Source organism: Rhinoraja longicauda, chromosome 36, assembly GCF_053455715.1.
Source record: "Rhinoraja longicauda isolate Sanriku21f chromosome 36, sRhiLon1.1, whole genome shotgun sequence".
In the NCBI taxonomy this organism is placed as follows: Eukaryota; Metazoa; Chordata; class Chondrichthyes; order Rajiformes; family Arhynchobatidae; genus Rhinoraja; species Rhinoraja longicauda.
The window spans coordinates 11759245-11770265 of NC_135988.1; positions in this window are offsets into that span (position 1 = coordinate 11759245).

Below are 11021 nucleotides of genomic sequence, written 5' to 3' on the forward strand. Positions count from 1 at the left end.
AAAATCACGAGAGGAAAAGATCGGGTAGAGTCTCTTGCCCAGAGTCTGGGAATCGAGAAACAGAGGGACATAGGTTTAAAGTGAGAGGGGAAGTATTTAATCGGAACCTGAGGGGTAACCTTTTTCACGCAAAGGGTGGTGGGTGTATGGAACGAGTTGCCGGAGGAGGTAGTTGAGACGGGGACGGTTAAGAAACAGTTGGACAGTTGAATGGAAAAGGACAGGTTCAGAGGGATATGGTGGGCAGGTGGGACTCGCGTCAATGGGGCAAGTTGGGCTGAAGGGCCTGTTTCCACGCTGAGTGACTCTGACTGTAAACGGTATCACAAAATGCTGGAGTAACTCAGCGGGTCAGGCAGCATCTCTGGAGAGAAGGAATGGGTGACCCGAAACATCACCCATTCCTTCTCTCCAGAGATGCTGCCTGACCCGCTGAGTTACTCCAGCATTTTGTGATACCTTCGATTTGTACCAGCGTCTGCAGTTATTTTTCCTACACTGACTGTAAACTGGGCGAGCTGGATTGAGAAGGAGCACGCGATTCCCTGGAAAGCCGAGGCAGGCGGAGGAAACGAGTGAGGTTTCTGCACGTCAGCACAGCCCCCGACCTTCCCGACGCACTGTGACACGAGGAGAGAGAGCGAGAGAGAGAGAGAGAGAGAGAGAGAGAGAGAGAGAGAGAGAGAGAGAGAGAGAGAGAGAGAAAGAGAGAGAGAGAGAGAGAGAGAGAGAGAGAGAGAGAGAGAGAGAGAGAGAGAGAGAGCCTCGTTCCTCAGCAGAGAGGGTCAGAGGGGCCCATGCAGTGACCCACAGGAGTGCGATGTGGCCATCTCTCACCAGAGGGCACTAGCCAGACCCACCTCTCCCGCCTCCCAAACTTCCAGCCCAGGTACAGGTCTGAAGAAGGGTCTGGCCACTCGAAACGTCACCCATTCCCCCGTCTCCAGAGTCCCCGCCTGTCCCCGCTGAGTTACTCATTCTGTGTCTACGGTTTAAACCAGCATCTGCGGTTCCTTCCTGCCCACTTCCTGCCCTCCCGTTCCTGTTATGAATAGGAACTGCAGAGGCTGGTTTAGGCCAGAGACGCAAGCCACACAGAGCGCTGGAGTAACTCAGCGGGTCAGGCAGCACCTCTGGAGAACGTGGACAGGATGAGTCTTGGTTTGAGACCTTTCTTCAGATGAAATGCTGGCCAGACCCAAAACGTCACCTACTCCTTTCTCTCCAGAGATGCGGCCTGACCTGCTGAGTTACTCCAGCATTTTGTGTCTATCTTTGGTGTAAACCAGCATCTGTAGTTCCTTCCTTACACATGCACCCTAACCTGCAGTTGCTGAAGCACTTTGCACCTTTTCTTTGGCCTCCTCTTCTTTCCTTGCCTGCTTCCACCTCTCACCCACCCGACTCCCCTCTCTCCCCGCCACCCCTGCCAGTCTCTCTCCCACTCCCATCTCCCGTCTCCTCCTGCCTCCGCTTCCCTCTGGCCTTCCAGTCTCTGCCTGCTCCTTCACCTTCCTTCTCCCCCCCCCACCCCACCCCCAGTCTCTGTCACCCCATCACTCCTCCTCTGTCTACCCAGGCAGCCACCATCTCCCCTCCTCTTTGCTTCATTAAAAAGACAAAGTGCTATAGACAATAGGTGCAGGAGGAGGCCATTCGGCCCTTCGAGCCAGCACCGCCATTCAATGTGATCATGGCTGATCATTCTCAATCAGTACCCCGTTCCTGCCTTCTCCCCATACCCCCTGACTCCGCTATCCTTAAGAGCTCTATCCAGCTCTCTCTTGAATGCATTCAGAGAATTGGCCTCCACTGCCTTCTGAGGCAGAGAATTCCACAGATTCACAACTCTCTGACTGAAAAAGTTTTTCCTCGCCTCAGTTCTAAATGGCCGACCCCTTATTCTTAAACTGTGGCCCCTTGTTCTGGACTCCCCCAACATTGGGAACATGTTTCCTGCCTCTAACATGTCCAACCCCTTAATAATCTTATACGTTTCGATAAGATCTCCTCTCATCCTTCTAAATTCCAATGCTGGAGTAACACACCCCCTGCCCCCATCGACCCTCAGTTCTGAAGCATTGAAACATAGAAAATAGGTGCAGGAGGAGGCCATTCATTGTGATCATGGCTAGACAAAAACATGCTGGAGTGACTCAGAGGGTCAGGCAGCATCTCTGGAGAAAAAGAATAGGTGACGTTTCGGGTCGAGACCCTTCTTCGGACTCCAGAGATGTTGCCTGACCCGCTGAGAGTTACTCCAGCATTTTGTGCCTACTGTGTAAACCAGCATCTGCAGTTCCTTCCTACACTAAGTTTCCTTGTGAACCAAGAGTTGAACCAGCATTGGAGAAGAACCACTACTCCACCTTGGGGTCTCTGCTGCCCTCTTGTGGAGTGCTCTTCCCCCGCAACTCTGCCAATACAATGGACTGGAGATACAGCATGGAAACAGGCCCTTCAGCCCATGCCAACCAGCGACCACTCCACACACTAGCACTACCCCACACACGCGGGACAATTCACAGTTTATACTGAAGCCAATTTAGCTACCAACCTGGGTACGTCTTTGGAGTGTTGGAGGGAAACCGGAGCACCCGGGCAAAAAACCCACGCGGTCACGGGGGAGAAGGTACAAACTCCGTACGGACAGTGGTCGGGATCGAACCTGGGTCTCCGGCGCTGTGAGGCAGCAACTCTACCGCTGTACAAAGTGTTTTGTTACCATATGTCCCAACACTGAACAATGAGATTCTTTCCTGCAGCAGCGTTTGGACTGGTCAACCTGGAGAGTCATCGAATAAGTTCAAGACGGGTGACACATATTTCAATTACAAGGGAGGGTGGAGGGTTTGGGGAGGAGTGGGGAGGGGTGGGAGAGCTGGTGAATGGATGGGTATTTTTAAAGCAGAGGTGGATAAATTCTTGATTAGTGCAGATCTCCGTGGTTATGGGGAGAAGGCAGGAGAATGGGGTTAGGAGGGAGAGACAGATCAGCCACGATTGAGTGGCGGAGTAGGCTTGATGGGCCGAATGGCCTCATTCTGCTCTTATTACTTATCAACATGAACTTATGGCTGGTGGCAAGACCAAGATTGGATCATCCATCCTTGTATCCCAGAATCAGGGGCCACACAGTCTCAGATAAAGGGGAGGCCATCTAAAACTGAGGTGAGAAGAAAGTTTTTTCACCCAGAGAGTTGTGAATTTGTGGAATTCCTCTGCCACAGAGGGCAGTGGAGGCCAATTCACTGGTTGAATTTAAAAGAGAGCTAGATAGAGCTCTAGGGGCTAGTGGAAATCAAGGGGTATGGGGAGAAGGCAGGCACGGGTTACTGATTGTGGATGATCAGCCGTGATCACAATGAATGGCGGGTGCTGGCTCGAAGGGCCAAATGGCCTCCTCCTGCACCTATGTTTCTATGTATCGGATGGTAAAGCAGATACAAGACAGCACGGTGGCGCAGCGGTAGAGTTGCTGCCTTACAGCACCAGAGACCCAGGTTCGACCCAGGACTACGGGCGCTGCCTGTACGGAGTTTGTACGTTCTCCCTGTGACTGTGTGGGTTTCCTCCAAGATCTTCGGTTTCCTCCCACACTCCAAAGACGTGCCGGTTTGTGGGTTGATTGGCTCGGTACAAGTGTAAGTGTGTAGAGTGGTGTTAGTGTGCGGGGATTCGCTGGTCGGTGCGGACCCGGTGGACCGAAGTTTCCACGCAGTATCTCGAAGCTAAACTAAACAAGGGGCCGTTCCTGCTTCTCATGTTTGAAACCATTTCCATCACCTTTAACGGCAGTGAATTCCAAACCCTTTACTCATCCTCAGAGCAGTACCGGGCCGTGCAAGACCATTAAGTCAGACCCAATAAAGAGTATTAACACCATGAAAAATACGTGTAATTACATTTGGGGCTTGCGCGGTGGAACTTGCCTGCCTTACAGCGCCAAACACACGGGTTCAGATCCTGACCAGGGGCGCTGTCGGTACAGAGTTTGCACGGTTCTCCCCGTGACCCATGTGGGTTTTCTCCAGATTTCCTCCCACACTCCAAAGACGTGCAGGTCTGTAGGTTAATTGGCATCAGTAAAAATAGTAATGGTCCCTAGATGGTGTAGGATAGTGCGAGCTGATCGAGGGTCAGTGCGGACTCAAGGCTGTATCTGTGGAATTCACTGCCTCAGAAGACAGTGGAGGGTTGTATCTCTGAACTAAACTGGTCAGTGACTCAGGGGAATAATCGTTGGTGCGTTGGGAGCTGCAGTCTGGTTTCCTGAGTGCAGTTCCCACAGCACCACGGATACTTTGTGCCAAAGCCCACATTCACCGAGGTTTGCAATAGACCTTGTGTGGCTCAATAGACAGTCACATTGGTGTGTCGGGGACCGCAGGAGCACTCACGATGGGTCTGCACTCTTCATCAGCCCAGGGATTCCACAGACAGTCGTAGTGACGGTGGGAACAACAAAACTACGCAGAGTGTGTACAGTCGTGGGGCAGAATGCACAGAGCCACTTTGAGACCAAAGACAGCTCTGAGGAAAGTTTTGAGACTAGAGACAGCTAAAGGCTAGAGACAGCACTGAGGCAATGGAGACAATAGACAATAGACAATAGGTGCAGGAGGAGGCCATTCGGCTCCTTCGAGCCAGCACCCGCCATTCAATGTAATCATGGCTGATCATACTTACCCCGTTCCTGCCTTCTCCCCCATACCCCCTGACTCCGCTATCCTTAAGAGCTCTATCTAGCTCTCTCTTGAAAGCATCCAGAGAATTGGGCCTCCACTGCCTCTGAGGCAAAGAATTTCACAGATTTACAACTCTCTGACTGAAAAAGTTTTTCCTCATCTCAGTTTCTAAATGGCCTACCCCTTATTCTTAAACTGTGGCCCCTGGTTCTGGACCTCCCCCAACATTGGGAACATGTTTCCTGCCCTCTAACGTGTCCAGCCCCTTAATAATCTTATACGTTTCGATAAGATCCCCTCTCACCCCTGAGACAGCACAACTATTGTCCTCACTGGAACCAAAGAAGGAAGTCGGAATCCAGATGGTAGGGAACGCAGATTGGGCCTCAAACGTTACATTCAGATTTATTATTGTCTTGAGGCGCGGGGTGGCGCGGCGGTAGAGTTGCTGCCTTACAGTGCCAGAGACCCGGGGTTCGATCTTGACGTCTGTACGGAGTTTGTACGTTCTCCCCGTGACCTGCGTGGGTTTTCTCCGGGTTGCTCTGGTTTCCTCCCCACACTCTAAAGACGTACAGTTTTGAAGGATACTTGGCTTCCGTTTAAAAAAAATTGTGGAATTGTCCCTAGTGTGTGTAGGATGGTGTTAGTGTGTAGGGGGATCGCTGGTCGGCACGGACTCGGTGGGCCGAAGGGCCTGTTTCCCGCGCTGTATCTCTAAACTAAACTAAACAAAACGTTAGTGCCAAACCCAAAGTCCTTAGCAAGGAGGTGCTTGGTGTTCTGTTGCGGAGGTAGGATTGGGATCGTGTAGGTTTGGCGTAGAACCTGATGGTTGTCGGAAAATGGCCGTTCCTGAATTCTGGTGGTGTGGGACCTAGGGTTGCCAACTTCCTCACTCCCAAATAGGGTGACCAGATTGATCCCTGGGATGGCGGGTACTTTCATATGAAGAAAGACTGGATAGACTCGGCTTGTACTCGCTGGAATTTAGAAGATGAGGGGGGGGATCTTATAGAAACTTACAAAATTCTTAAGGGGTTGGACAGGCTAGATGCAGGAAGGTTGTTCCCGATGTTGGGGAAGTCCAGAACCAGGGGTCACAGTTTAAGGATTATGGGGGAAGTCTTTTAGGACCGAGATGAGAACGTTTTTTTTCGCACAGAGAGTGGTGAATCTGTGGAATTTCTCTGCCACAGAAGGTAGTTGAGGCCAGTTCATTGGCTATATTTAAGAGGGAGTTAGATGTGGCCCTTGTGGCTAAAGGGATCAGGGGGTATGGAGAGAAGGCAGGTACGGGATACTGAGTTGGATGATCAGCCATGATCATATTGAATGGCGGTGCGTGCAGGCTCGAAGGGCCGAATGGCCTACTCCTGCACCTATTTTCTATGTTCTTCTATGTGACGTCACCGCACCGCGCCCACGCGACCTCACCCAGCCAACGGCCACGCGCTCCCGCTCCACCAATGGCGGCCGCCATTGGTGGAGCGGGAGCACGTGGCCGCCGGGCTGGGCGAGGTCACGTGGGGGCGCGGGGCAGCGACGTCACCTTTTTGTCCCCCAATTTGGGAGTGGAGGAAATTGGCAACCCTACTAAAGCGGGACAAGGGGACAAAAGAAATGTAGCCCAAAATACGGGATGTCCCGGCTAATACTGGAACAGTTTGGTAACCCTTGTGGGACCACTTTCCCGTTGGAGGCAGATGGCCCAGATGGCGGCGATCCATGGACGGAAGCCACCTTCTGGAGGCGACACCTCGTGTGGGTGCCGTCGATGGTCGGGGAGATCTGAACCCATCACTGACTTAGCCCACTGCAGTAGCAAGGAGCAAGCAGGGACGGCCGTAAATCCTGGGCGGCATTAATAAAACTCACGACCAACGCCTCCTGATTTACGAGAGGCGCAGCAAGCAATTCGGCAAACACGAGGCCCGCAGGTGACCTCTGGCGTCTGCCGTTCATCAATAACATCTGTCCCCCCTCTCTCCATCCCCCTGCTCGTCCATCAAGCTCACTGTGGACGCAAGTCATTGCAAAGAGCTTGCTCCTTAATCTGTGCGGGACATTTGACTTCTCCAATTTCAGATAGTTCCTCTGTCCCTCTCGTTCCCCTCCCCCTTCCCAGTTCTCCCACTAGTCGTCCCGTCTCCAACTACACCCTCTCTTTGTCCCGCCGCCCCCCCCCCCCCCCCCCACCCCCCTGACATCAGTCTGATGAAGGGGTCTCGACCCGAAACGTCACACATTCTTTTTCCCCGGAGATGCTGCCTGACCCGCTGAGTTACTCCAGCATTTTGTCCACCTTACATACATAAATACACGCATACATACATGCACACGTACATACATGCACACATACGTCTGAAGAAGGGTCTTGACCTGAAATCTCAACTATTCCTTTTCTCCAAAGATGCTGTCTGACCTGCTGAGTTACTCCAGCATTTTGTCTAACACACACACACGCACACACGCACGCACGCACGCACGCACGCACGCCCCCACGCACGCACGCACGCACGCACGCACGCACCACACACACACACACACACACACACACACACACACACACACACACACACACACACACACACACACACATAACCCACGCACACACTCGCACGCAAACACACACTCACACACACACACATAACTCACGCATACACACACACTCACACACACACTCACACACATACACACACTCACGCACACACACACACTCAAGCACACATAACTCATGCAACACACACACTTACGCACACTCACGCACACACTCACACGCACACACACACATAAATCACACACACACACTCACGCACACGCACACATACACACACTCATGCACATCTCCCGAGATGCTGCCTGTCCCGCCGAGTTCCTCCAGCATTTTGTGTCTATCTTCCGGTTTTAAACCAGCACCTGCGGTTCCTTCCTACAATTATCCTCCAGCACAAAACGTTGCAAGTCCGAGCAGGGGGTTTACTCATCTACATGGTGCCATTTTGGTTTAGGAACTTGAGTTACTTAAGCATTTTGTGTCTATCTTCAGTGCAAACCAACATCTGCAGTTTCATCCTAAACTATCAGATCAGTTCTGGAATTCAGCTGTTTGGTGCTTGTTTGGATCAAGGATGTGATCAGGCTTGGAACCAACTGGCCCCAACAACTCCAAATAGGGCACTGATGAATAAAATATAGGCAAATGAGTGGTACTTGGGGACACTTCTATCTCAACAGATGAGTAAGAGTAGACTGGGCCGGATTAAAAATAGTCCATCTTCATGTGAGCAGGGCATATCAGGGTAATCTTTCACACCGTGGGGCAATGTGTCAGTGTCATAACTATTGGATTGGTTTGGCTAGAGGTGTGACTTGTTTGTGCAACAGAGAATCTTAGCTGGCCCATAGCTTTTGATGTATCTGGTTGCTCTCAGCTGTTTCTTGGCACAACGAGGTATGAATTGATTTAGCTGAAGGCAGGCTTCCGAGAAAGTAGGGAGCTTGGAAGAAAGCTTTGATGGATCGTCAAAGCAACTGGATGGATTTAAGAGAGAGTTAGATAGATCTCTAGGGGCTAGTGGAATCAAAGGATATGGGGAGAAGGTAGGCACGGGTTTTTTGATTGTGGACGATCAGCCGTGATCACAATGAATGGCGGTGCTGGCTCGAAGGGCTGAATGGCCTCCTCCTGCACCTATTTTCTATGTTCTATGTCTATGTTCTATGTACTGGGAGTGGAGAGTAAAATAGCGTTACAGTTTCAGTTTCGTTTATTGTCACGTGTACCGAGGTACAGGGAAAAGCTTCTGTCGCGTGGTAACCAGTCAGAGGATAGGCATTACATGATTACAATCGGAGCCGGTCCACAATGTCTAGATGCACGATAGGGAATAACATTTAGTGCAAGGTAAAGCCAGCAAAGAAATGGTCTGAGGGTCGCCAAAGAGGTTAAACATAGAAAACAGGTGCAGGGGGAGGCCATTTGGCCCTTCGAGCCCAGCACCGCCATTCATTGTAGACATTGTAGACTGAAGAAGGGTCTCGACCCGAAACGTCACCCATTCCTTCTCTCCAGAGATGCTGCCTGACCCGCTGAGTTACTCCAGCATTTTGTGACACCGCCATTCATTGTGATCATGGCTGATCATCCACAATCAGTAACCCGTGCCGGCCCTTCTCCCCATACCCTTGATTCCGCTAGCCCCTAGAGCTCTATCTACCTCCCTTTTCAATTCATCAGTGAATTGGCCTCCACTGCCCTCTGTGGCAGAGAATTCCACAGATTCACAACTCTCTGGGAGAAAGAGTTTTTTCTCACCTTCAGTTTTTAAATGGCCTTCCCTCCCTCCCCTTTATTCTTAAGACTGTGTGGCCCCTGGTTCTGGAGTTCAGCACTGCTCTGGGTTGTGAGGTGGGGTGGAGGGGAGGGGATCCGACCGTGTTTGCTGAAGGGGTTAACTCACTGGACGATGGAGTGTGGTTTACAGAGACAGGAACTCTCCAGCCCTGAGCAGAGGTTCAACAGCAGAGGAAGGACGAGAGCAGACACACGGGGGGGGGGGGGGCAGTCAGGATTTACGCAGGCTGCCTGGCAATGGTGTGACGTAGGATCAAGCTCACAGACACACACTGCCCCCTCCACCCCTTCCTCAACAGATAAATAAAACATCAATCACCTCTCGCCCACTTATCGCAAAAGCCATCTCGGAGCGCTGCTCCACAACGGCAAACAGTCTGAATAAATGACCGCCTTCCCGACAGATGCAGGATTATCAACACCCACTGGCACGCTAACCCTTTGCTTTCCACACACGTGAATTCCGCGTTTAGTTTAGAGACACAGCGCGGAGAGAGGCCCATCGGCCCATCGAGTCCACGCCGACCAACGATCGCTGGCCTCAGTCTGAAAAGAAGGGTCTCGACCCGAAACGTCACCCATTCCTTCTCTCCAGAGATGCTGCCTGACCCGCTGAGTTACTCCGGCGTTTTGTGAATAAATACCTCCATTTGTACCAGCATCTGCAGTTATTTTCTTACAACCACTGGTGTCTATCCGATACATGAGGGACAATTCACATCAGGCAATTAACCAACAATCCCTTGACTCTAGACTTAAGAGACAGAGCGTGGAAACAGGACCATCGAGTGCACGCTGACCAACGAATGCCCGTACACTGGTTCTATCAGAGAAACGTAGACAATAGGTGCAGGAGGAGGCCATTTGGCCCTTCGAGCCAGCAACCGCCATTCATTGTGATCATGGGCTTGATCGTCCACAAACAGTAACCCGTGCCTGCCTTCTCCCCATATCCCTTGATATCCAATACACTAGGGACAATTTACATAAGTCAATGAACCTACAATCCCTTGACTCTAGACTTTAGAGATAGCGCGTGGAAACAGGACCATTGAGTGAACACCGACCAGCGAACTCCTGTACACTAGTACGGTCCCCACCCATCAGGGGACAAAGACAGAAGCCAATCAACCTACAAACCTTTGGCTTTGGAGATACAACGTGGAAACTGGCCCTTCGGACACCAACAATCACCTGTTCGTTAGTTTTATCCGACACGCTCGGGACGATTTACAGACAAACCTTTGACTTTAGACAGAAGATAGACACAAAAAGCCGGAGTAACTCAGCGGGACGGGCAGCATCTCTGGAGAGAAGGAATGGGTAACGTTTCGGGTCGAGACCCTTCTTCAGACTGGTTAGCGAGAGAGAGGTATGACTTTAGGACATGGGGCTCAGAAACAGAAGCACCCGGAGAAAACCCACTGGGGGGAACGTGCAAACTCCGTACAGGACAGGAGCTGCAGTCAGGATGGAACCCGGGACCCATGAGGCAGCAAATCTGCCGCTGCGCCACCGTGCAGCGATACAAGATCTGTAAAGTAGTTTAAAACACAGACGCAGAGATCTCTTCCCTGGGCTAATGCTCCAGTGAGCCTGTTGCCAGTTGTCTGCACGGTACAGCTCTGAGTCAACAGCCTCCCCTCCCCCGTGTCTAAGCAGGGAGGACTCCCACACAGAGAGACCTCCACTGGGGGACCTCCCTGGTTGTGGAGTAGAACAAGGAGGCCACTGTGCTCGGGCTTTGTGAGAATCAGGGGGGGTCTCTCCTCACCTCACCTGTCCCAGCTGCACCTGCAGCCCCAGGTGAAGAGGCGTGACTGGGCCACAGAGGCACCCGCAAAGCAGCTACCCGCCAAGCGGGAACGGTCGTGATTCAGCAATAACATTTCTCCACCTTTGTAGGGAAGATGTTGTCGAGCTGGAAAGGGTTGCAGAGAAGATTGACGAGGATATTGCCACCAGGACTGGAGGTC